Source organism: Drosophila kikkawai, chromosome 2L, assembly GCF_030179895.1.
Source record: "Drosophila kikkawai strain 14028-0561.14 chromosome 2L, DkikHiC1v2, whole genome shotgun sequence".
Classification (NCBI taxonomy): domain Eukaryota; kingdom Metazoa; phylum Arthropoda; class Insecta; order Diptera; family Drosophilidae; genus Drosophila; species Drosophila kikkawai.
In genome coordinates, this window is record NC_091728.1 from 11,983,586 (window position 1) to 11,990,919 (window position 7,334).

The following is a 7,334-nucleotide window of genomic DNA, read 5'->3' on the forward strand; positions in this document are numbered from 1 at the left end:
AATCAGTTTTGATTTTCCATTGCTTGACTTGTGAAATGGAAATGTGATGACTGCCTGCGGTTTTTAGTTGAACCCTCGCAAAACGTGATGTTATTACTCTTAAAAGGGTCTGCGAATGTACACCCAAACAACTTTCGATTCCTAAATCTTTCCCTCTATTCCATACTCAAATCTTTATTTATTACTTTAGGTAGATTTTCAACATGCGTTGCTATCCAGCGTAAACTTGAGAATCCCAAGTATAAATCTCCACAGACAGGCCAACGAAAAAACTTTCTCAATAGTATTCCCCGAACTAGTTTACCTCATTTGGACAGTCCTTAGCCCAAAGAGTAGTCTGCAAAGGGAAAACTGCCAGGGGAAATGTGAGTATATCTACGAATGTACAGGAAAACAGGAATGAAACTTTCCATTTTCAATTTGCTGCAGACTTTAGCTAAGTACCAGAACAGGGGGGAAAACATTTCCGTCCCATCGGTCGGTCACTTCCTTTTTTCTTTTCTTTTCTTGTTTTTTATTTTTATTTTTCAGCAGGAGCCATGTCTACTTAAAGTCGCATTGAACCGGAAGAATAACATTGAACAGCAAACAATCAGCAGTCAAAAATTTCATTGTTAGGGGCAGCAGCGGGAAAAAAAAAAATAGCAAAACAAGTGCGGGAAAAAAATAAACCGGAAAACTTTTGGACAAGGCGTGAAAAATACAAAAAGACTGCACAGGAGGAAAAAAAAAAGAAAACTTTTGCCATGGCGAGGAAACTTCACAAAGCAGCCAACAAAGTGTTGTAATGGCTGGCCAGGGGATCCCCCGTCCACCGCTTGACTTTTGACCCAACGAAGCGAATGTGTTGCAACGACCTTTGTGGCCTTCCGCCTCCCTCCTTCCACTTTCTCCTCCCGCCTACCGATTTGGTCACATGCTGGCGCAACAGTCGGCCACGCCCCCTCCAAGGTCCTCCAGGGAATGCCCTCACAATGAACCTGCTGGCGACGCTGCACGTATTTCCTGTGGGCGTGTGGGCACCAGGACTCCCGATGAGGAGCCAGCAGTCATCTTGTCTGCCGTCTAGCCTTGTCAGTTTTAATGTTTTTGGCATTGAGCGATGCCTCTGATTTGAAGGAGTTCATTAAGCTTGTTTGGCATGGCCAACAGGGAGTTACTCCCCCCGTCCCTTAGTCCTTGAAAGGATTTCCTTCCTTTCAGACAATATAGTATAGTGCCTTGTTAGTTCTGTTGGCGGAAAGTTCGAAAGCAGCTTGTTGCTGTCCACTGTTATTTGGCTTTTGTTTTGCTAATTAGTCTGTAGGCCTAAAACTTAATGAAAACAAGTAAATGGCATTCAGGCCTACATTGTTGGCATCGAAAATGTTTTATAGTCTTAAGGTATTTGCAGGTAATAAATGAAGACGTCAAGCATGATTTTGTTCCTTTTGCAGCCAGTAAGAAAATGTTCAATAGGATTAATAAAAGGATTTAAGTAAAATTTGTAAAGACCTAATAGCTGAGAGTAGATTTTTTTCTTATATAAAAAAGCTTGGATTCTAGAAATATATTTATTTATTTATCTTATTTGCTTATATGACTGCAATACAAATTGGCCCTTTAATTTCTCTAATAAAAAACAAAGTAGTCACAGCAATTAATAAACTTTCCACCGGTTGGTCAATTCATTCAACTAAGAAATGCAATTATTATCAGCAATTAGTTGGCTCTTTATCAGCGAAAATCACATAAGCAAAGCGTGCAAATTGAATATCTCAAATTAATTGCATTTTTCTGCGAACCAAACACACTTTAGCACTCTGGCAACCAACTAAAGGAGACTTTGAATAAAATGCAAATAAATTAAATTAACTTGTCTAATTAAAAGCTTGCGTACAAAATGCAATATATGCTGCAAAAGCAGAATTTCACCAGCTGCACAAGGGACAGAAATGTGTTTTGATTTTGCCTCTTAATTTGGCGTAATTCAATTATTTTTTTAAACCAGCCCAAAATGAAGCCCAACCTCGAACCGGGCCATAGGTTCGACACCGAATCGCACTTGCAACTCGAACCCGGAAAAGGGGGGGCGCAGGCATTTTGGGGCATGAGTTTTCGGTGGAGTCTGTTAACATTTTTGTCGCGTGTTTTGCGGTCTGTTGTTGTGGTTGCGGTTGCACGCAAACTACAAGCCCCGGAACACAGCCTGAAACACCGGCAGCCGACGACCGACAGGACGACCGACAGGACTACCAGCAACCAGCCAGCAACAACAACAACAACCAATGGGCCAGCATCCCCGTCCTTTGGTTGGCTCACAACGAAGTGCTGCTTCGGCTGGCTTCGGCCTGTTATCACTCGGCCACCACGGCGTATACGTAACAGCATTTTTCATTCGTTGGATTTTCTTTTCCTCGGCGTTGTTGTTGCTGCTGGCAGAAGAGCCAGAGCCGGGCTCTGGGCGAGCGCCAAGTGGCATCGGCAAATCAGTTTTGCTACGGATTCTGCACGAAGCGGACGCGTTTTACGGGAATTCGTCCTGGCAAATGTGTGTAAAGGATCTCGACCGGCAAAAAGTCGTCTTCTAGTGACACAAAACGCGTTCTTCGTCAAGTGATCGGTGAATAAAAAGGATCTTCTGACTTAAAAAAAGTGTTATTTTAAGAGTGCTGTGTTAAATGTTGATGAAACTGTAGAGGGAAAAGTGCGAAATGGTTGTCTATCTTAAACTTTAAGGAAATGGTATAAAATATTGGGTTTTTTCTAAAATTAAATATGAAGTTTGATCTAAAGGCATGCAATTGATTATGACCATTTCATGAAAGAAAATATTGGAAAAGGAATTAGATTTTAAAATCATGTAAAACCAAACCATTAATTTCAATTTAAAACGTGTCTTCTTTTATTTTTTAAGAAAGATAAATATTAGTAATTTGGAATAAGTTATAAAATCAACAATAGTTCTGAAGTTTAAGAAATTATCTTAAAATCGTTTTGTTTTTAGGTTTTTTTAAGAGTAAAATATTTTAATTATATCAACAATGTTTAGGTTAATTACATTTATACTTTGTTTTTTCATTTAACTTAATTTTATTTATAATCTTATGCTCTTAGCATAGGTTTATATTTATTCTTTTAGACTCAATACCGAAAACTACATTTTTATATTAATTTAAAACTAGTTAATTGAGCTTTGCTGAAAGTGAGACTTGATCGTGATCATAAAAGATTTTCCAATGTGTTGTGAAAATAGGATAAAAAGTTAAATACAAATGAAAGGTATACATTTTTCCACGTTTTTTATCTTTGTCTACTTTTTTGTTATAGTGTCATTTATGAGCTACTTAAAATAATGTCTTAAACCAAAAGAAAAGGGTACCGATCTAATCAGAAGATCAACTTAAAAAGGCTGGCTGTGATCTAATCTATCCTCGAATTTTATTTTATAAAAGTTAGTTTGTAAATTGAAGTACTTAAATTATTTAGCTACGACTTTCTTAATTAGCAAAAGCAATATTTAAAATACTTATTTAGTAAGCCATTAATTGCAAATAAATAGGTATATTTGCTACTATTTCGAAAGAGAATTTTAAAACAGTTTAATTTCTATAATGCACCTTAGTGTCAGCCTTTCCAGCTAACTCTCAAATGACTGAAAGCCATTTTAAGCTAAACCACAAGGACAATGAAGACATGCTCACACACTCACTCGTGCAAGTTCGAACGTCACTTGTCAGGCACTCGAAATGGGTAAACAATTAACAGTTAACTCTGCTAATGCACATTTCATGCCAACAAAAAGCAAACAAACAGTGCTAACACGCACACAGAGGCACTTTTCAATCTCGGAAAAATCGCAAACAAACTTATAAGCGAATAAATGAATCCACCAGAGTTCACTTTGGGACAACTGGCAAAAAAAGAAGTTAAGGAAAAAGGATAGTTCAGCAAGGGGGTTCTCGGTGGCGATTGATAAAGGACTGCTGCAACGCACAACACAGGCAAACACAACCGAAACAGCAACGCAAATATAAACAAAGAATTTAGCTTAAAAATACATTAACCCACTGCATCCATGGAAAGTGGGGCAGTGGAGGGGAAAAGGGCGGCCAACTGCTTGAAACTTGCATACGTAATGGAGTGTGGGAAGCTCTGAGAGCGTGTGAGTACAGTGGAGCTTGGTTAGGGTAGATATTCCGGTATGTTCTGTAAATAAGTGTAGAATAAATAGGGAAATTTCAAAATACATTGTGCTTGAAGGATGAGCGAGCTATGACAGTAACTCTTGATTGAATTAGAAATGAAAAAGTTAGATATTTTGGAAGCACTTTCTCATATTGTAGAACATGTAGATAAATCTCTATACTGTTTAGAAATTATCATTTAAAAAAATATTTTTAAATCTGATAAAACTCTGCAGAGTCCATCTCTGAGAGTCTTTACTGCTCTCGTTCGGTTGTTTTGCATTCAGGCATCGATGCAGATCAATGGCAGGACTCAGCAAACAGAATGGGAGGACGTTGGAAACTCCATGCTGTCAGCTGTTCCCGAACTTTTTGTCCTCCGCCAGTTCAGGGCTTATTGGCTCTCTATTTATTTCCATCCTCTTTTGTAACCTTTTTTTCTATTCTGTTTTTGTGTGTTTGGATTTGGTTTGCAGCAACTTTACAAATTGTGGAGAGAAATGCAAACAAAATTGCGAAAATATGAAGCCATTGTTGATGATGATGATGATGGTAAAAATATGGATATTATTGCTGTGTTTCAGAACTTGTGATCAAAAGTGAAAAACTACTGATGCATCAATTGAATAAATATTTGTATCTATAGTGGATAGTTTAGTTTTGGTTGAATTTAATGTCATTTAAATATGAAATTGTATTAATTTTAATTGAAAAGTAACAGAAATGATTCGTTTTTGTGCTCAAAAATGTAATTTAAAGATATATTATTTAAATTTTTAAAGTAAATTCTTGATAAAATCTAGTCGTACCATGATAATCTTTTCTTTCTTTGTTCTTTTTTCAATTGGGCATGACAAAAATTTAAGTTATCGGTATTAAAATCAATATAAATTCTATAAAAAATATCCGTTTATTAATTATATTAAACCTTTAATACAAAAAGTACAGCAAAATGACTTGGAAATCTTCTTGGCTTCCATTTTCCACACTTTCTATTCCATTTTCGGAGTTTCACGGAAAAGCTGAAAGCTGACAGTGTCCTGTGGCCACAGGAGCACTCCACTTAAGCTGGGGATGCCTGTCAAGGCTTATTACTGTTTGCTTTTCGCAATACCTTTTAAATAATTTTAAGCTCAGCTAAACACAAAATTGTTATTGCTTGTCATCCACTGAAATCCCCCTAATTAGCATGACTAGAATTTTTATAATTTCCTTTTTTTTTTGCTTCCACAGAGTACACTTTTTCTACCTTGTTTATTATTTCTAAAGTTGCTCCAGTTATAAGCCAATTTGTTTTGCCAAAAGTTATCATTCACAAAACAGGACACACACAATCTAAATAGCCTCATTAAAATTTAATTTCCTAGCATAAAAACAAAGAAAAAAATACAAAAACACATCCAGAACAAGTTGCTCCTCCGAACAATTTATTAATTTAATTACAAACACTTTGCCAAACTCATAAAAAAGTGCATAAAATTTGTTGGACTTCTTGTTCTTGTTCTCGTTTTTGATGGTAAATCTGTTTTGGTCTATGCCGAAAAAGCTTCATCATGTGTGAGCTGATGGCCAAGGGGCCGGGGTGTGCTGCCAGAAATTGCTTAATTTCATAAGCGAGCCATAAGGGAAAAAGTTTTGTCTCTCCGTTTGCGAGTGTGTTGGCCAAGCTGCGTGCGGACCCCACAAAAAGCAGAAGCTGAAGGCGACACGCTTAAAAGCCATAAAAAATAAAAATTGTTCAAGGGAAAGTTTCGCTTCCGATGGCCTGGCCAAGAAACAGAAACGAAACAGAGCCAGGAACAGTATGTTTTACAAATATGAACTAGAATTTAAACTATTTTGCCTATACTAAATATATTTTTAAATTGAATTTAAAAATATTGTTATTGCATATTATTTTGTTAATGTTTTTGTTTGTTTTTGAAATTCTGTTACGATCAGCATTAAATTTCATATCATATTCTATCCTAATATTCCTACAGTATGCAGAAATGATATATATCTTAATATTTTATAAGTAATAATAATAAAAAAAGAGTTTCAAACTTTTGGGGCACTGTATGCCAATCATAAAATGCTACACACTCATTTCTCCTAGAGAAACTTAAGATATTACTACAACGTTGTCAAAAAATAAAGTTGAAAAAGTAAGAAATAAAGTCAGAAACGAGGAAAGGAGGAGGCTGGGGGACCAAAAACTTAAGATAAACAACAAATGGAAAGAGCATTTAAATTAATTGGCATAAACTTCGCTGTCTGCACATGTGTGGTACATACTCCTATTTCTCAGCGTTTGCCGACTGTAGTGCCATTTATTTTTGAGAGCATTTTAGATAAGGAATTTTTATTTTTATGGAATCCGGTTGGGCCTTTCCCGACTTTTAATTCTGCCTAAAGATAAACTATATAAAGCAGAAACATTTATCAACTGGTCGCCAAAGGGCGCTCGAGTTCCTGCTTCCGAGGCAAATCTTTATGGCTTTTCGGGTATTTCGTTGGCCCCTTTCCTTTTTGGTGGCTTAAACTTTGCTGCAACACGTGCGACTGCCTACGCAAGGGGGCGTGGCAGGCGCCGGGCATGCGGCTCTGTGGCATAATATTTTGCCAAACTTTATTGAATTCCCCAGCAAATCTGCATGGCATCTGTGTGCACGCGTTGAAAGTTACTAGACGGCAAACAATTGCTGGGGGGGGACGGGAAACGGGGGAAATCCAGTGCATTGAAAGCAAATTTATGGCACCAAAGTCAAATGGAAAACTCGAGAATTAAGGCAGTTTTTCCTATCCTTTTTCTCGCTGGCAGATGGAAAATGTATCACTATAAAAGGGTGCAAATGGAAAAACTAGTCTGGGGCTTAAAGGTAACCTTACATTTTGGTTAGAGACCATATCCTTGTATTTTTCATTTAAAATAGGATACGCAGAGATTTAAAATTAATTATTATTATTTATAGGGTGACTTTTAATATTTTATTTGTTTTTAAGCGTTAAACAGTTTATATATACTGTCGTATTAGATTTTATATTTTTAAAAATGTTTCCAAATAGAAAACTTTGTTTCCAAATAGTTAAGTTTACTTTTTCCAACTATGGTAAACAAGAGTGAATGATTTTAAAAAATATTAGCAACCATTTCCAAAAATTCACCAGCAAAGTCACTTAAATAAA